Source organism: Mesoplodon bidens, assembly GCF_964165515.1.
Source record: "Mesoplodon bidens genome assembly, chromosome: 9".
Classification (NCBI taxonomy): domain Eukaryota; kingdom Metazoa; phylum Chordata; class Mammalia; order Artiodactyla; family Ziphiidae; genus Mesoplodon; species Mesoplodon bidens.
In genome coordinates this window covers 51,637,951-51,658,639 of record NC_138166.1, presented here as the reverse complement: position 1 = coordinate 51,658,639, position 20,689 = coordinate 51,637,951, and the positions used below count along the sequence as shown (strand labels likewise).

The following is a 20,689-nucleotide window of genomic DNA, read 5'->3' as shown; positions in this document are numbered from 1 at the left end:
TGAAAAACAAAATTGTTTTGAGTATTTTTTCTTTTTGCCATTAAATAGAAAAACCTTCTGGGTTCTACCAGCTTGTTTTCTATTAAATACACTAATTGAAGTGTAAAGTAATTTTATTCTCTAAATCAGCAGTTCTAGAGGATATATACAAGGAAGAAAATATTAGGATTTTTAGTTTTATATTTTTGGATGTGTTTAAATGAACATAATATAGTACCACAGTATACCTTAACACATATATACATAAATATACACACACATATATAGCAATAAGTAAGTGTATTTACAAATATTGAGACAAATGTTCTTAAAGAAAAAACAACACAGAATTGCAGGCTCAGAAAAGCTTGGAAACCATTGTTCCTAACTGGTAACAACTTTCCCTAAAATGCCCGCACAGTTTTTAGCTAAACACACTCCTTTTGTTTCACCTAATGCTTAGTGCAACGGGGTATGGCAACGGCTGCTATACCCAGAATAACAGAAGCTTTGAGTGAGAAGGGCCTGGAGGGATCAATTCTCCTAACTCCTTGATTTGACAGAGGAAGAAACTGAGGCTTACGGGGGTTAAGGGATTTGCCCAAGCTGACAAGTTAAGGTTGAGCCCAACAATATGGGAAACGGATGGAAAATCCAGTTAATGCTTAGCTAGCCATGGTAATGTATCATGGGGCTGGCTTGCAGAAATTAAATCCGTTAATAATCCCCAAGCCTTATTTTAGCCAGAAGTTTTAAATGCCTCACCTATCAAACCTTTTGCTAAAGATGATAATGTAAGGGCTTTGTTTCTCTGGGTGTCCAAAAATGTCACACATATACTGCTCTCTGGGTATCTGGTTACATACAAATACAAACTTGGGGAATACATATAGATATTTAATTACATACATCAATTGGTAAAAATAATTGTATTGAAACAAATATACTCCCCATCCTGACTGCAGTGAAAACAGAACCAAATTATAATATTCCCCAACAGGCAAATAACTACTCAAAATCTACTGAATTTTGAAATATTTTGTCTGACATCATCTCTTTGGAATTTAAGACCAGACCAATGCTGGACTATTATCAGATGCTAAATTCCAGTGTGTATTTGGTTCTATTTCTAGACTCTTAATTCTCTTCTGTTGATCTGGCCATGTATTTAACTACCAGTGCACAAGGGTTTTATTTACTGTAATATTATGGCAGATAAGACTAGTGTTAATTTTTTTATTTAAAAAAATGTCCAGGCTATTGTTGAATGACTTCTCCCCCTCCCATGAACTTTAGAATCACTTTTCCTATTCAAAAGCAAAACAAAACAACACACCCCAAAAACACCAGCACCAACAAAAACCCCATCTTTATTCAGAAACTTGTGAAATTTAGAGATTGGTTTAGGGAGAACTGACTTACGCTGTTGAATCATTTCTTCCCCCTAAATAGGCTACTTAAATTCATTTCAATTAGGATATATCTTTTCATTTATTCAGTCATGTTATGCCCCCTTGACAAATGGGTTTTTTAAATTCTATTATATTTTCTAACATTGCACATTGTATGTAAGAAAGCTGTGAACATTTTTACAAACCTTTAACCTGACATTTTACTGAATTTTCTTGTTATATATAGTAGTTTTTAGTTGATTCTCTTGGAGTTTTCTACATAAACAGCCATCTCATTTGTGAATAATGACTATTTTGCCTCCTCGTTTCCAATTTTTATGCTTCTTATTTTGCTCTCTTGTGTAACTGTATCAACTATTACTTCTAAAGCAATTATATAACTATACCTTGATTATCGATCATTTAGAATTTCTCCCATTATAATAATGCTGAGGTGAACATCTGCAGAGAGTTTGAGTAGCTTGGGTCATTTCCTTAAGATAGATTCCTACAAGTATAATTTGTTGGGTCAAAAGACACAAAAAATTTAAAGACTTTTAAAACACGTTGTCATGTTACTTTCCCCAAAGGGTCTATCGGTCGGTGACTCTAAACACCCTTTCTCCTCTGTTCAAAATCCTGAGGCTCCCAGCACAGATGCCCCCTTCCCAGCCCTTCCTCTATGTGCCTTCCCTCTGCCACCCACTGAGGAGATACCCAGGAAATTCCAAATCAAGCCCCTCCCCCAAATCAAATAAAAGCAAAACACAAGAACAAAAAACTGCTACCCCAGTAACCCCAAAATCAATTTGGAGATGTAATTCAAATGATTTGGAGATTATTTGCTCACTCCTGCAAATCATCCTAGATGCCTCCTTTCCCTCATCCCTCACATTCTAAAGCCACTAAGTCCAGTGGCCTTAACTTCCCTCCTACCCATTCTTTATTCTCCATGCACACTGTTACCGCTCTAGTTCAGGAACTCGTCCTCTCTCGTCTGGACCACTGTAATCCCATCTGACTGATCTTACAACCTCTGTGCAATCCTTTCTCCACCCCTATGCAGAACACTTCAGTGGCAGGAGACACCTCAGGATGGCCACCATCTACCTGTCTGTCCAGTTTCTCATGTGAACCTCTATCTTACTACTACCTGCTAGCCAGACCAGACTATTTGCAGTTCCCTGACCAGGTACAGCTCCAAGCCTCTGTTCCTGCCTGTGCCGTCCCAACCACAGGAATGCCCTACTCAGCACCCGACACCCCCAGCCCCATTCACCCAGGAAAATCCTTTTTCTGTTTAAGATCCAACTCAAGGGGCTCCTCTCTGGTGCAACATTTCCCATTCCACCCCTCAACCCCTGACCCTAGAACTGTTATAGGAAGGGCTGTCCATTGGATAGAGTATGGCAATATTTCCTGAGGTTCCTTTTATGCCCCATTTCCAGGGTTCTTATATAAGTGGAACAAAGATCCATAGGGACTGGCGTTTCCCCTCTTTATGGTGAATTACATTTGTTTAACATGACTTCAAAGTTATTCGATACAAATCTATTCCTGCCATCAGTATAAACACAAGAATCAGCATTGCAGAAGGGGCCTCCATCGTGAGCCAGGGGAGGGAGGCTTAAAAGGTATGAGCTGCCTCTGCCCCACTCCATTTTCTTGTGCCTCGGGGCACTTGCCTTGCTGACGGTTAATGATCACCTTAGGCCCTGAAGCACAATGATGAGAGACCCCCAGTGACTGTTGCAACTTCAGACAAAGCTTTTGGTTTTTCCGTTTTTTTGGTGGAAGAGACATTCAGAAATCCTGTGAAAGGAAGGTAAAATCTTAGAGCTGGAAAGGGGGGGTCAGCGTGACATCTAATTCAGCTCTTTGCTTCCAAGAAAGACCCGAGGAGCTAACCAGTACCTCCCATTTTTAAAGGTCTCTGGAATGAAAAATCCTTTGTTCATCCAAGCTAGCACTTGTCAGTCCTCATTGGCAAGCAGTTCCTGGGTCTCACTTCCTATCCTTGCCTGCCGCCCACCTCCTTATCTCCTCTAACTCCATTTCCTGCCTCTAGGTGACTGGTTTCATATCTCTAGTTTACTAGGACTGCTAGGAAGCAAGAGTGTTGCCTGAATATGCCAATTACATGCTTCGAGCTTGTGCCAGAGCCTCCCTCTGATTCCTGTTCTCAAAAGTGGGTGGGGGGGGGCACGTGGAAAGCCTCAAGTGTAAACGCAGCTCTCTCGCGCAATTCATTGAGGAGATGGAAGAGGTGTTCCCAGCACAAACCTGGGGGATGGATTTTGCTTGGCACAGCACAGCTGCCCTTCTGCAAACTGTTCCAAAGCCGGCCACTTTATTCCAAATTCCACTGCAAGTGTCTGTTAATATCTAGTGAGATGTTCAAAGCCAGTTAACCATCTACGAGTTTTAGGGGTGCTCCTTTTTGTGGATTCATTGAGTAACACAGACAAAAAATGCTAACACATGTTTCTGTTGCTAGGCCTTAAGTCTTATCACAGTTTGAAACTGTAGAAAATCAATTACGTGCTTTGAATTACTCCCTTCCCTGGCACAGAAGCATTTCTTCGTTCTTTCCGGACAGTGAACACTTTGCAACATCTACCACTAACAGCCTGTTAGGATTCTCTGCTAAATTAATGTAGTACAAATAAACCGAACAGAAGCCTGGTGGAATGCTAAACATCCCCCCTCTCCTCTGTTGTGGCCTCCTTGCAGCTTGGGACCTTTCTGCCTTGCTGCTGCAACATCTGGACGGCATTCGGGTTGTTTCTCAAGGACACAAGTGTGCACCTCCGGTGAATTTCAACTTTCAACATCTCTCTGGCTCTAATCTATATTTAATGTTTCATGACTGGTAGTCAAAGACGCTTCAGCTAAATATCAGGTTGGAATGAAAATGATCCTTGGGAGAACATTTGCTTCCAGCATGTGTCAGCAAAGTGTCTGTGACAGAGGCTTTCCCCAGAGATGTGTTGCCCACTCTCTTGCAGTAATAATAATTAAGCCTTATGATTGCTGTGCCCACATAATCAAAGATCGCTTCATCAACTGTGATCCCGAGGGGAAGCTGCCTCTGCTCCTAACTGGATGTCAGTCACAGACAGCAGCACCCCTAGGGATCCCCAATTTTTCGCTTGCCCTTTTTAGTCCCGTGTTGTTAGCATTGTGTTTCTTCATATTCTTCTCAATGCAAATGATGTGTAAATCATGCCCTCCAGAAGGCACACGTGGTGAGGGGGAGAGGGTGGAGAGGGAGGTGGGGCTGGTGTATTCTTCTCCCCCGGCCCCCCTCCCCAACCTACCACAGGGATTTCTCGCATGGAACATAATTACATCTGTGCCATATGGGCTCATTTATATTCTATTACAGGTTAAGCTAATACGACTCAGAAATATGCTAAAAATACCTCAAAGTATTCTAGAGCTGTCAAAACACTTGTCATTTCTTGCTCACCCTTTTGATTGCTAGTGTTTTTGTTTTTGTTGGGAGATTCAGAGAGCTAAGAAAGCATGCTGGCGTGCTGGTGTCCAGTCTATAAATATAGTTTAATTTCCTGTATTATTGCAATCTGTGGGCTTGCAAAGAAAAGATCTTTCTTTATAAACCTAGAATGGCCCCAAGACATGGGCACTGAAGCCCCTACACTTGTAGATTTTAATTTCCCAAGAGGTAGGAAATACAGATTTCAGATGTGTGGTTTTGTCAGCTTTAGAATATTTCTTGTCTTTGTTTGATGTAATTATTCACTGTGATAGAGAAACACCTGCAGTGGGCTGACACCAGAAAAGTGTGATGTTAGAGTGAGAAGAGTTGGTTTGAATGTCAGGCAAATCTTGCCAAGATTTTACATGTGGCATGAAAATGAGAAGTACAATCTGTAATGAGTAATGAGTTCAACAATGATTTACAAGGGCATGTTGGGTTGTTTTCATGCAGTGGTTAAAGTCCATCGACCCATTAATTTCTACCATCAGTACAGAAAATTGGTGGGTCATGCCTGTGTAGACTCTTAACCTAATGGTTTGATTATGTTTCATTTTTTTAGTACTACTATCTTAACATGTTAGTGGAAATTAGTAAAATCTGTCTTGGGAACAGAAGAGCAAGCACAAATATTTTACTTTTCCATGCTTGGCAAGCAGCATTTCCAAAGCATATATGGTGCTGATCATGCTATCGGCCATCAAATACACAGACCATTCTACTGAGAACTGAATTCACACAAACGCATACTTTTCCAATTTTCTAATAACTGTTCTATGTTATCTGGTTGAAGGAGTGGTTAAGACTGCCTGGTTCCAATCTCAAATTCTGCTACTCACTAGCTTGTTATCTTGGCAAATTCTATAATTTTCCCAGTTCCCCCATCTATAAAATGAACATAATATTAGCAGATGCAAACTATTATATGTAGAATGGATAAACAAAATGGTCCTACTGTACAGCACAGGGAATTATATTCAATATCCTGTAATAAACATAATGAAAAAGAATATGAAAAAGAATGTATGTAAATATATATATAAACATATAACTGAATCACTTTGCTGTATATCAGAAATTAACACAACATTGTAAATCAACTATACCTCAATAAAATACATTTTTTAAAAATGAGCATAAGAACAGTAGCTCTCTCCATGGGATCTTTGGAAGTATTAAATGAGAAAATATAAGTAAAATACTAGGCAGTGTCTTGCATTTAGTAAATATTTGTTACTATTATTGTTGATTTTAGCTTTAACATAAACAGCTTCTTTATATAGCTACAGGGCGCTTTTAACAAAAAATTATGTTTTTGTCAAAATCATGTTAGTTGCTCAAACTTCCATTTATCTTAGATCATGCAGGCCAGAGGTTCTTGGTACTTTTGGACTACACAGCCAAGTTCTTACTTTAGAATCAACAGAAACTTCATAAACTGGCAGGGGAAGAAATAGAAAAAGTCAACATTAATATACTGAAGAAAGTTTCTAGACTTGTATAATTTTGAAATATTTGTACATTTACAATTGTTCAGAATACAGAGTGTCTGAACTTATGCAATTGAAATGTTCCATTTAAATAAGAAGGTATTCCAGTTTATAGTGGGCAGATGGCTGAACCAGTAACTATAACCAAGTTTTTAGTTTTTGCTTCTTTCAATCCTTAATATAGAGCTATTTCAAGATTTCGAAGGTATGTGTGTGTGTGTGTGTGTGTGTGTGTGCATGCACGCACGCAGAGAATCTATACTGTAGACACATGCGCACAAAAGAACCTAATTTTGGGGTCTTCATTTACGTGTTCCTATCCAGCCTCACAGCCCTGGGTAAGTCATGTGCCTTCCTAGTCTGTAAGATTGGGCTCTCGATTATTCCTCAGGTCTTTTCTCCTTTCAGGCTGCTTATACTACCATAAAAATGGAATTTTAAAAATTAGAATTATTATAAAAAGGGCTATAAGTTGCCTAGACACCTCAAACTTATATTTTTGAATGAAGGTCTACTATAAACTTGATGTAGAAATAGGAGTCTTCTTTTTCATTAGCCTTGACTTTGTGGTTAGGGATAGAGATAAAGACAAAACAAGATACAGGCAATACTTTACAGGAGGAGCAACCTCATCTCCTTCCCAGGCTGCAGGCACTAGGTTTTTGGACAAGGGTGCCAAAGATTTAAAAGGTACAGTAGCCAGGGAAACAGCAGTGTGACGCTAGAGTCTCATGATTTTTGAAATTTCATGTTTAAAACTAGTATTTTTCAGCTTTCAGAAAATGTTTTCTTCCTCTCAAAATTACCCCCAGAGACTTTTCTGCAGAGAAGATTAGACACACAAACTTTTGACGGTTAAAGTTCAGTCGTACTTTCTAGTTTTCTTCTGTCAACTGTATTGTAAATTGCTTTAAAGTAAAAATAAAAGTTTCCCTCTTTAACCTTACATGTTAAAAATAAAATAAATCTTTAAAATGGTAAATGGGATTTGTTTCTCAGGCTGGGTCAGTGTGAGATTAATGTGTTCCAAAATGTCATATGGTTCGACCCTAAATCTTTTCTTAGAATATCTTCCCTAACCTATTCCTCTATTGTCAACATGAGACTACACAGGGTGTTCGAGATAAGGGCTGGTAGAAATCTATTCTACTGAGAGTCAAAAGGAGGTCTTTTTCTTTTCCCATGTAGTTACCCTTAATAGGTCAGGAAAAAAATTCTCTGGGAAAAGCTGGAAGTAAAGGTGAAACAACATAAGACAACCGCTAGGTTCACAAACACTGATATTTATTTGTTCCTGGTAGGGAAGGAGTGTGTATGTGTTAATTACTTAATTACAGATTTTAAATTAACTGCATTCTCTTTAAAAATCCCCAACCACAAGGGACAAAGACCACCCCCCCATCAGAAGCCTTGTTCTCCCAACTTAGCTTTGAATGGCAGCAGCTCTACAGAAGTGACCTAAGTTATAGCCATTCTGGCTCTCCACGCCAGATCTAGATGCTTAAAGCTTTAGAAATATAGCTATGTGTTCCCATACCCTCTGTAAAAGATATTTGTCCTATCCAGAAGGAAAGATCATTTCAAATGTGAACATCCATTTATAGAACTTTTGGAAGAAAAGCAAATTCCTAGAGTCCCAATTGACTAAAAAAAATCTATTGTATGAAAAAAATCCTCTGAAGATAAAAGAAAATTTAAACTTTAACCACAAAATTGTGTCACATTTCACATAACCTATGTAAACTATCATCCAGAAGACAGTGGAAGATCTGGGAGCTATGACTAAATTTTTTTTTTTGAAAAATACTCAGGAAGTTTAATGCACTGGAATTATAATGTTACTCTCTTTTGTTTATTCTCTTTTTAAAATATGTTTTTTCTTGGCTTTTTTGTAGGAAATTTAGAAAAATCACAAATGATACAAGGAAAAAAATAAATTTCACATCGAGATAAATCCCATTGACATTTTCTCTCCTAGTCTTTTCTCTATGTGTAAAGATATATTTTCAAGTAATTAGATTGTACTGCATATAAAATTATATATCTTAGATTTTCCCCCTTGGCATTCTTTTATCATTTCCTCATATCTTTAAATATATTTCCAAAATTTTGTTTTTAATGATTGCATAATATTTCATTACAGTTATATCATAACTGTTTACATTAATTTGCCATTTGAGATTTTTACCTTCTTGATGATTTCAATACTGCAATGAATGATCCTTCCAATGTCTTGGGTTCTCAGATCCCTGATCCTTTTTCCCTTGTGGTGGTGCCCTCCCTCCTGCAGTCACCCACTCCCATGGGCAGACCCTGCAAGGGCATGTCATTCCCACTCTCTCAATATCATATATCCCACCCTGACCAATATCGCTTGACTTTTTGGATCTCCCCCTTTAGTATTCTGACTGTAATTCTTTGACCCCCCCAACAGGGACCTCCAATTCTAACACCCTTTCACCATCTCTTACTCCTTTCATGTCCAGACTCCTCTTTACCCAGCTGAATTCCATCCACAACAATCACTCTCATTGTGCACACCTTCAAGTTCCTTGCCCTTCTCCTGTTCTGTCATGTTTGTTTGGTGAAACCATAATGCTGCTTAAATCCAACTCTTTGCCTACGTTGTACAGGGACCTGGGTAACTTATCATGGCTGGAGAAGAACATGACTGTGCTGATTGGTCTCACTTCAAAGTCAGAAGCACAAACTCAGTGAACCCTTAGTGCTCCCAGTAACCATTCTATACCTCTCTAGTCCATTTGCTCACTATTCACCACCTATGTGACATCATCTCTCTCCTCAAACCTCCCATGTCTTTCCCCCCCATCTTTATCATCTTAGCGGATGATATTGCATCCTACTTTACTGAGAAAACTAAGAGATTAGAAAAGAACTTCCACCAACTCTTCCAATCACATCTCCACCCTCACATCTGCCCCCTCATACATTACTGTCCCACCTGCTATCAAAGATGAGGTATCCATGCTCCTAACTAAAGCCAGCCCCTCCATCTGTGCACTAGATCCCATCCTTTCTCACTTACTTGCTTTAGCAGTTGTTTCTCTCTCCTATATTATCAGGATGTTGATTCTCTACTGGATCATATCCAGTAGCACACAAACATGCTGTTCTTCTGCCACCTTCATTTTATAAGCTATCATCTCATTTCTTTGGGTACTTGCAGCAAAATTTGTTGAAAGGGATGTCTTGACTTGCCATTTCTGATTCTTCTCCTTCCATTCTCTCCTGAATCCTCTCTCATCAAATTTTTGCCTCCTTCCACTACTTCACTGAAACTGCTCTTGTCAAGATCATGAATGACCTCCCTGTTGCTAAATCCAACCGTCAGTTCTCACTTCTCACTTTTTTCAACCTTTCTTGGTTTGGCTTCTGCGATACCACACTCTCTTGGATTTCCTCCTACTTTACTAGTTGTTTCTTCTCAGTCTTACTTACTGGTTTTTCCTTTCCTACCTGATCTCTTAATACTGAGATCCCTGGTGTCTCAGTTCTTGGTCCTCTTTTCTTCTCCACCTACACTTATTTCCTTGGTAATCTTATCTAAACTCATGACTTTAAATACCACTTAAGTGCCTAGGACTCCTAAATTCATCTCTTCATCCCAGATCTCTCCCCTGATCTCCAGGCTCACATATAGTTACCCAACATATTGTCATTTTGTTGTCTCAAACTGAACATGCCCCAAACTGAACTCTTGACATGGCCCCTGCCCTTGAATCCTCTGCAGCTGTTCGCATCTCACTTAACGGCAACGCAGTCTTCCTGGGGCTCAGACACAACTTTGGCAGCATCCTTGACTTTTATTTTTCTCACACCCTGTATCCAGTTCATCAGAAAATTTCTTCCTCTACCTTTGTCATACATCCAGAACTTGACCATTTCTCAATTCCATCTCTGCCACCACCTTGTTCTGCACCACCATTACCAGCTTCTTAACCTATTTCCCTGTTTCCATCCTCAGACCTTCCACCTTCTATTCTCAGCACAACAGCCAGATTTATATCCAAATCTGATCAGATTACGTCTCTGCTCAGAATCTCCTATGACTTCCCCAGTTCAGTCAGAGTGGAAGCCAGAGTCCTTACAATGGTCTTCTGGGTGCTATGTGTTCTGACCCCAGTTCCCTAGCTGAGCCTTCTTTTTCTCCTTCTCTCCCCTAAATTCACTCCCCTCCAGCCACACTGGTCTCCTTGCTGTTCCTCAAACATGCCTGGCAAACTCCCACCTCAGGGCCTTTGTCGTGGCTGTGACTTTTGCCTGAAAAACCTTTCTAATCTTTATGCACATGTCACCTTCTCAATAAAGACTGCCCCCCAGCACCCCAATTTTATACTGCACCTTCAACACCTCCTGTTCTCCTGATCCTCTTTACCATGTTTTCTCATTTTTTCCCCCCATATCATGTATGGGAAAGTTTCCTGTATCACATGGGAAGCTTCTTAACAAGCTATGTAATTTATTTATTTATTACATTTGTGTTTATTCTCAGCAGTCCCATCTGAAATGTAAGTTCTCACGGTGTCAGGGGCTTCATTTTGTTCACTGAGATATGCTAAGTGCTGAGAAAAATGTCTGGCACATAATAAGTGTTTGATAAATATTTGTTCAAAAACTTTAATAAATAAGCCTACTCATATAGAAAAGGCAAACATTTTAAATGTTAATCTCCTTACTTCAGCCCACATTTGTTTTGAAAAACTTGCTCTCTGAGTTCAAGTGTAATTTCTAACTCTGGTGTAGAACACCTTACTTGAAGCTTCACCTTTACATTCTATGGAGAGGATGACTTTCAAAAATGTTTTGATGATGGATGAAATGAGAAAGAATAGCCAGGCACACTGAAAAGTCAAGTGAAGAATTACGACAACCATCTGGATATCTCAGCTACATGAACTCCAGCGGGGAACCCCTGTCATCCAGTGGAGTATATAACTCCAGGCAGAAACACTTTAATTTGTGAATTGGAGCATGCAGGGTGGTGGGTTAGAATGAGCATGATGGAGGGTTGGTCATGAAAAGGAAGTGGCAAGTAAAATGGAAGGAAAATAGAAGTGTTAGAAAAGGCATCAAGTACCCAACCCTTGTAACTGACCACACATATGGTTACACGCTGGCAATACCTGTGTTTTTCTGACCGATGAGATTGTGATGCGCACTTACTGTACAACATCGAAAGGATAGCATTTCTCTTTTGCTCAGATCTGAACTATTTTGTTGGTTTTGAACTTACAGTGAGAATCAAACTGTACAAAGTTTGCTTAAACTTCTCCCCCACCCCACGAGCTCATGCTACTACAAACCTGTTGGGAAAACAGACTGAAAAGATTTAAAGTGATCCTTTTCAAGTATAAAGGTATTCAAATCCAGTCAGGGGGACAGGCGCGGCGACCACTAAACAAACGTGCATTAGTTCAGGGGCACTCAGAAACAGGGCTCAACCCACCTGGAAGGATTTTGCAAAGGAAAGGCGGTTCCTGCAGAAGAGGGAAGCAAAACTGCTCATGGAAAACCAGCCATGTGTGGGCACACTGCTCTGCAGCCATTTAAAATTTTTTCCTCCTCATCTGCTTTAATCAGTTTCCTATTAGATTTTTTTTCCCAGTTGATTTTCAGTGTTGAGAAAAATTACTTTATCCTTTAGTGGAGGGGCGGAGGTGGAAACGGGCAGGAGTGAGGGATAGGGGAACCGAGCAGAGTAGCCATTCTCTTTTCTGAACAGTACTATGGTACTTGTTTAGGAAAAAATTAAGGAAAAGAAAAGAAATATTTTATCAAGGTCCCAGCAAGGATGCTCGGGCTTCAGAAGGGCAGTAGGCAGCCAGGGGAGCAGAATACAGGTTTTTTCAGGAAAACAGAGAAAACTGACAGATGACGAAAGGAAGGTAGAGAATGCTGAGATGTGTGTATGTTGGGGGAATACTGCAATTTTCAATAGAATGGTCAGACAACGGTTTATTGAGAAGGTAGCATTGAGCCAATACCTAAAGGGAGAGAGGTCTTAAGTTGTAGGAAGGAAGAACATTCCAAGCAGAGGAAAGAGCAATGTCTTTGGAATGGAAACACACATAATGGGTTTGAAGAACATCATGGATGTAGTGTGGCTGCAGCTGAGTGACTCTGCTTTATTTCTCCTTATAACACTCATCACCATCTGCCATGCTACATGTTTTCTTATTGATTTGTTTATTGTTCGTACCCCCAGCATCTAGAATAGTGCCAGGCATATAGTAGGCACTGTGGTAGGTGCTGTGCTTTGCCACTCAGATTCCTCTTCAGGAGTGAAGACTACTGCCAAAAGACAGCTCTCATGGGAGGTTGCCTATAGCTTAGAAAATTGCACGGGGTCACCTCTTCTTCTCATCCTCAAAGATTGATCAGTGCAGGGGTATAAAGGCCTGGATGCCATGCTCCGCCTTGGGACAACTCTGAAGGGCCACCTAAGTTCCAGACCTTTCCATGAGGTTGGCTGAAGCCTTCCTTGAAACTATATCAGAGCTCCGCTTTACCTTCTGCCCAGTTCTGCTTCCTTCCACTCCTTTCCACAGGTGTGGATTTCAGGAACATGCTGTCTGCTAAGCTCTGTCTCATAGTCTGCTTTCTGGGGAATCCCACCTGAGATGGGATCAGGAGTAGCACTGAGAAAACAGATGCCTAAATGGAATTTTGGAGGCAAACCACCTGCCAACCGACAGGGAATGAGGACTCCAACATGGACGGTATGTGGTATGTCTCTCACACTAGGTAGCAGTGCAATTGTTAAAACTTTTATTGATGGTAAATCAGGATGGTATACTAGTGAAAAATAAATGCATTAATTGGCACCATTGTATAGGTATTTGAGAAGTATGGGAGCAATCATATCTATAAGGACTTTGGGATTGAGTGGTAATTATTGCTAAGCTCAATTAACACTCTGGAAAAGATTTTTTTTTTAAATGCTGAGGGCAATTATTCAGCAATTAAAAGTCAAGTTTGAAAGCCAAGGGGCCTCCTTGGTAGCATATAAAGAATCTCCCATTTCTTGCACTGGAACAGTATAAAAAGCTGAGCAACAGGATTAAGACTTAATTGTAAAAGCAGACAAGCTCCAATGAATATAAACTCCCAACCAAGCGTGGTCTTCTATCCCAAGGTCAGGACTTTCATTGTTAGAGAATGGACCCTGACACATGGGATGGGACTTCTAGGTTAATGCACCTGAAATCTTAATCCTTAGCTTCAGTGTGTTCTGGTAAAGGTCTAACAACTGGCTCTCCAATATATTTCTTGGACACACTTTTAAGCTTATTGCTCGTCATTATTATTTTCTCCATCACTTTCTCTGTCTGGACAATCAAGAAAACAATAAATTAAGCCCTGATTCTCTCATTTCTATGGGATAAATACTCCCACCATGGCCACTTTCAGTGTGACATCACTGAACATGGAGTTGAGAAAAGCTGTTCATTAGCATCCCATTACATATATTTCTGCCATACATATACAATAGATGTAAATAACCTCAAGAGCATAAATAACAGTAAAATACAGTAAAATCACTAGGAAATGATGAGTTTTGAGTATTTATCACCTTTGTTTTATGTTTAATTTAACTGTAAGTTTTTATAATCTTGTTAATACTAATCCGTGTTTTTACAACTGGTTCACAAAACTCCTGAAAATTGGACAATTGGCTCTTGAGAGCAGGAGCAAAGTGGTGTAGAATTTTAACTCGACTGAACTGCATCAAAGGATCTGGTATTAAATCAAGTCTTCAAAACTTACTAGGGTCTCACACATTAAGACTATGCATTTTCTTTACATAGTTAATGAATCCATGAATGAGAATGGTAGATTATAAATTGACTAATCCCTTAGGCTACCATTTTGCCAACTTTAGTTGGGAAATAACTGAGTTTTAAACTGTACATACATTTTTAAGAATCTGTCATCTTTTTACATATGCAAGAATTAATTCAATTCCCTTAAACAAAAGAACACAACAATTATTCTCTTTTCACCTAAATTTTGCCAACAGCAATGACTTCTCAGCAACAGAATCCCTGCAGTTGGTTAGGGATTATTTTACAATGTGACAAAAGATTGCAATATAAAATTTGTTCCAATTAACATTCTTAAAATGTTTGCCTGCTAGAGAAAGGACTTTTCTTTAAAGTACTATGGATTTTCTTTTAACATGTTTTAGTTTAAACCTCCTGTTTCAGCTTAATGGAGCTGGCCCTAAATAGAGTGGGATGGAGCCAGAAAATCTGGTATAAGACAGAAATTAGTGTGACCATACCCTTAGGTTGCAAAAATAAATCTTCAACAATGAAAACTCTGAAGTTATTTATTATTGTCCTATGTTTTATTTGAACATTTCTTCACTGATCTATAGAATTGTGTAATCAATTATTCATTCATTACTTTAATGAATATTTGTAGAATGCTCACTTTGTGCGAGGTACTATTATTATCCAGAGTCAACCTAAATAAAGAGGTAAACGGAGGCAAGCTCGAATAACCAGAAATCAAATTTATTTGGCAATAGCAGAGGAATTGCAATTCAGGAAATGCCAACTACAACAAGCTGCAGGTGAGTCTGTGGACGGGTTGGGGTGGCCTCTATCTGTGAGTGAGGAGTGCAAAGAGGGTGCATCCAGACAGAGTCCAAGTGGTAAGTTCATTCACTTGAGCATGGGGAGAGATGATTGGCGGATCTTCCTTGGTTAGAAGAGAAGTTCTGGTTTTCTGTCAGTCAGGCATTCACAAGAAATTAGTCTCTCAATTCCTAAGTTTCATTTTCCTGAGGGCACATGCGTGAGATCCTTCTTTTTATATCCTCTGGTTCCATTTTAGATTGAAATCCTTTCGCACTAGAAATATAGTGTCTACTTTGTGGCTTTCCCGAGCAGATCTTTCAGCTCTCACAAACAGGGTAAAAACTACTGAGCTGTAGCCCATTTTCCACTTTGTAAGGAAGATGAACACCTCCTGAATGAAGCTCTTCTAGTGGCCTGTGGTCCTATCGGAGCTGGATGAGAAGGAGACTTGACGTCAACCTCACCAGTGGGGTAAGTTCGCATTTCCAAAGAATTTCTTTACCATCCTGCTATCGTCTTCTTCCCAGCACCAGGGAGTCTTCAAGAAGGTGCTCTGAATAGCAAGTTTAGGGAAATAAAGTGAAGGAGGGAAGGTTCCGCTGGGGCTGTTTTTCCTGGGTGAAGAGGTGATGTTGGCTAGCCCGAGTGTGAAGTGAACAATTATGAAAGGCAAGAGTAAACAAGATGGAATAGTGAGACAGCTTCCCTAGTTTTTCAGAGGCAACATTTCATGCTACAGTTTTATTCTATTTAAAAAAATTTAATTGAGGTACAATAATTGACATATGACATTGTATTCATTTCAGGTATACAATGTTATGATTCGATACTTGCATAGACTACAAAATGATCACCACAGTAAGTCCAGTTAGCATCAGTTACCTTACATAGTTAAAAAAAATTTCTTGTGATGAGAACTTTTAAGATTTACACTCTTGGCAACTTTCAAATATGCAATAGAGTATTATTAACTACAGTCACCATGCTGTATGTTACATCACCATGACTTATTTATTTTATAACTGGAAGTTTGTAGCTTTTGACCCCTTTCACCCATTTTACTCCCCCACCCCCAAGTCCACTACCACCGCCGGCCTCCGGCAACCACCGATCTGTTTTCTGTGTCTGAGTTCAGTTTTTTAGTTTTTTTTTAGATTCCACATATAAGTGAGACCATATGGTATTCGTCTTTCTCTGACTTATTTCACTTAGCATAATGCCCTCAAGGTCCACCCATGTTGGCACAAATGGAAAGATTTCATTCTTTTTTATGGCTGAATAACATTCCATTGTGTATATGTGTGTATATATAGTGTGTGTATAGATACGTATTTTTTTCTTTAACCATTGAATTTGTCAGTGAACGCTTAGGTTGTTTCCGTATCTTAGCTATTGTAAATAATTCTGCAATGAACATGAGGGCATATATATCTTTTTGAATTAGTGTTTCTCTTTTCTTTGGATAAATACCCAGAAGTAGGAGAATTGCTGGATCATATGGTAGTTCTATTTTTAATTTTGTTAGGTATCACCATACTGTTTTCCATAGTGACTGCACTAATTTACACCCTCCCCAACAGTGCACAAGGGTTCCCTTTTCTCCACATCCTTGACAGCACATGTTATTTCTTGCCTTTTTGATAATAGCTGTTCTAACAGGCGTTAGGTGATATCTCATTGTGGTTTTGATTTGCATTTCCCTGATGAGTAGTGATGTAGATCTTTTCATGGCCAGCTGTATGTCTTTGGAAAAATGTCTATTCAGATCTTTTGCCCATTTTTCAATCTGATTGTTTTCTTGCTATTGAGTTGTATGAATTCTTCATATATTTTGGACTTTTAAATATATATATTAAATTTACAAAATGTCAAACATCGTCTTTTTCTAGTGTTTACAAAATCTACTACAAATCTAAAAATACTAATGAATATAATGAGTCTTGGGCTAATAGAGTCATTGACTTTCTCCAGTATTATGAGTGATTAAAAACTGATTTTATTAAACTAAGCAAGAAGTAAAAGGAAAGAAATGTTAAGAGCTAATATTTCCTATTGCCAACATCACACCCAGTTAAGACCCTTTGCAGTTGCTATTCCCTCTGCCTGTAGTACTTTTGCCCCAGATCATCTTTGCACAATTAGCTCCATTTAGGTCGCAGTTCAAAGGGTACTTTTCAGAGAGGCCTTCCCTGACAACCTGCTAGAAAGTAGCTTCATGCTCCATCATAGCACCCTTCTTTAATTTATTTGTAGCAATTAGGTTTTTCCAGAATGGATTTGTTCATTTTATTTGTTTGCTGGCTGATTTGTGTGTCTTTTCTCTCAACTAACTGGAAAGAAGGCAGAGCCCTTGTCTACTTTGTTCATTGCTACTTCCTTCGTGCTTGTCTGGCACATAATAAGAGCTCTGTGATTAGTTTTTGAACAAATATATAAGTGAATGGGCATATTTAATTGCTTTGGGTTTCTGTGGTATATTCTTCATTGGGAGTCTCAAGATGGATTCTAACATTTAGATGATGTATGCTTGGCTTATGTACTTAGCATTTTGAATGCTGAGCCAGCTACTTACTGATTGTCATTGTCCATTTAAAAACAGTAAGGGGGCCCAGGTGCGGAGCCGGGCCGCAGGGAATGTCCGGGGACAAGTTCGCGGAGACGCTGGCTGTACTCCGCCCGGCTCGGCTCCGCTGCTCCCTTTAGGGTCCAAGGCTCGCTGCGCTCCGAAATGGCCGAGGAGTCTGGCAAAGCTGTGAAGTACTACACCCTGGAAGAGATCCAGAAGCAGAACCACAGCAAGAGCACCTGGCTGATCCTGCATTACAAGGTGTACGATTTGAGCAAATTTTTGGAGGAGCGCCCTGCTGGGGAAGAAGTCTTAAGGGAACAAGCTGGAGGTGATGCTACTGAAAACTTTGAGGATGTCGGACATTCTGCGGATGCTTGAGAATTGTCCAAAACGTTTATCACTGGGGAGCTGCATCTGGATGACAGGTCAAAGATAACCAAGCCTTCGGAAACTCTTACTACTATGGATTCTAATTCCAGCTGGTGGACCAATTGGGTGTTCCCAGCTATCTCAACACGGGTTGTAGCCCTGATGTAGCACTTCTACACATCGGAACACTAAACACGTTCTCAGAAGCCAGTGGAAGAAAAGACTGCTTTGGTCCGGGGAGAAAGAAGCCACCGTTAACTGCTTCAATGGACAGAACGCTTCACCTGAAAATGATTTGAATACACCTGTTTTCCTTTCCTCCTACATTAGACACAAAACAAACCAAAAAGAACTATTCTTTCTACTCCTGAACTTTCAGAGTGTGCCTTTTTATTTATCAGCTTTGTTTTGATGTTCCACCACTATGTCATTTGCTTATTGTGGGTACAATCTTTTAAAACATACCACCATGTTTGGCTGTCTATTTGATATGTTATTGTCTTTAATGTTTGGAATCTGATTATTTGGCGGTCATTTAATGTGCTAATCTTTCAGATCCAAGTTGTCTGTCTGATGTGAGCAGGGACGTTCTTGGATCTCTTCTTGTGCTGCTTCATCTAATTGAATAATCAGGTATTACATGTTTCCGGTGTAGGTTTTTTTCCCCAAGGAAATTAAGGAAGGCCCAGAAATAATAGCTTAAAGATTTCTAGTAATTGTTCTACTTGAACAATCATATAGATGATAAAAAGAGAAAGTGGCCTGCAAGACCTAGAAAAGATACTCCATCTTTTCTTTGATTAAAAACACCAGCAACATCAACAAAAGCCTGTGAACCATGAGAGAACATTACCACTGTCCCTTCTCTCAGCTTAAACATGTCATTCTGAAGAGATTCTCAGTTATACAGTTTCTCAGGTTTTACAGACTCCTCCTTCAGAGCTGAAAACTGTTTACATGCTCCTATAAAGAAATGTTGATTCCCTAATTTGTAAAAACACATATTTGAAAGAGATTGTGGGACATTTGGAATCTGATTTTTGAAGAAATTTAGCTCTGGTGTTGGGCCATGAAGAACTCTGGTGTGGACTGATTCAGTGGACTGGTTCAGTCATCCCATATTTGCTTATTATTCTCTGTCCAGTGCTTTTTTCTTTAAATGTCAAAACTTGAGAGATGAATTTATAGACTTGAAGTACTTTGTAGTTAGCGATGATTGTCCATTGGCCTGCTAGCTGACTGATGAGCCATGGAGTTCTTCAGAAATAACTAAACACATTGGAAAGGAATTTGTTTAAATTACAGAGCATAGATTTTTATAATCAATGACATATATCACCCTCTGCCTTTTTTGTCACTGGAAGTTATGAGTGAATGTAGGAGGGCAGTGGGGCAGCTGACTCTTATCACATGGGAAAGTACCTTGCAGAGGAATCCTTTGTTTAGATTTTAATAAACATAAGCCTGGAACAAAAAAAAAATTTAAAAAATGAAAAAATAAAAACATTAAGGGACTTGTTACTATGATCAGGTTTGTTTTAAACTTTTATAGGTCAAGATTCTCACTGAATAGTGCCTGTCTCTTCAAAATATTTATAGACTTTGTATCTTCTGTCTTATAGTGTTATCACTTTATTTGGACTGATAATTTGAAATTAGAAACTTTGTTTTACATAGCTGTTTATCTTGTGTATAGCTTGGGTTTCATACATATGGACTGTGTAAATGATGAGATATATAAGTGATCATGAGACGTATGACTTAAGCCTACAGGGATATGTTACTTTTGTATCCAAATAAATGAGTTTGGGCTAAGAGTTTCAGTAAGTGACTAAAACTTAGTCTAATCTAAAATAGACAAGTTATAATTAATAATATCACTTGTAAAGCTGCTTGACTTAGGCATGTCTTGCTTCACAGTTATTATACCACTGTGATATCTCAAACAGCAGACTCTATATGCCCATATTAGCAGAAAGTTTAGTGTTTGCTGGGTTGCCCACGTTGAATATTTCTAAAAACCCTGGAGGAAAACTCTTATTTCCCACAATTCTCTCTCATTGTTGCTTGTCTTCATGGCCAGACATCTTATTGTAGACGAATTCTACAATCATTCCAAAACTAGATTGTCTATCCAACGTTCCTGACTCTGCTTTGCTCATGGGCCTGTCTTAATTTCCCCAACCCAGCTACTATCAAGCAGTAACATTTAAGGGACTCTACCAAGGAACTTGGGTATCACAAAATGGTCACAGTCAACTCTCTCATTAATTCCCACCTGTTCCTGCGTTGTGAAGATTGTTTATCTTTTGCTCTCCTTTCCCTGGTCCAGCAAGTGGAACTCCAAATCCCAAATCCCTCACTCAGCTTCAACTGCTATCTTTATGGAGATATCTGATAGATTGAATTATTGGACCCAATTCTTCACCACTTCTTGTATCTACACCCTCTGCCTTATAGCTTTATATTCTCTCCTACTAAAGTCCCTGCCTCTTGACTTTGACTCGGACATGTGTTTTGCTTTGGGCTGTAGGATGTTAGCAGCTGCAATGCAAAAATTAGCTTGAAAAGTATTTATGTTGGGCTTCGCCCTTGTGCCTTTGCCATCACCATGAGAAGAATGCGTCCTGAAGAGCCCAATGGGACCAAGGAGGATGAAAGACATGAGGGAAAGACCCAAATTTGCAGATCTGCAATGTGAAGCAAAACCAACCCAGGTGACTCACAGATCTGTGAAAATAAAAAGCTTTTGTTTCAGTCACTGTGTTTTGAGGTTGTTTGTT

General features: G+C 39.3%; 1 long non-coding RNA gene and 1 pseudogene across 2 annotated transcripts in view; one reads left to right on the top strand and one right to left on the bottom strand.

Moving 5' to 3' along the window:
- LOC308622194 overlaps positions 1-20,689 on the bottom strand; it is a 207,851-nt gene that overhangs the window by 126,593 nt on the left and 60,569 nt on the right. The gene's annotated exons all lie outside the window — the stretch shown is intronic.
- Positions 17,697-18,276, top strand: LOC308622191 (cytochrome b5-like; annotated as a pseudogene). Its single transcript has one exon. The product of its transcript is annotated as a cytochrome b5-like (transcript).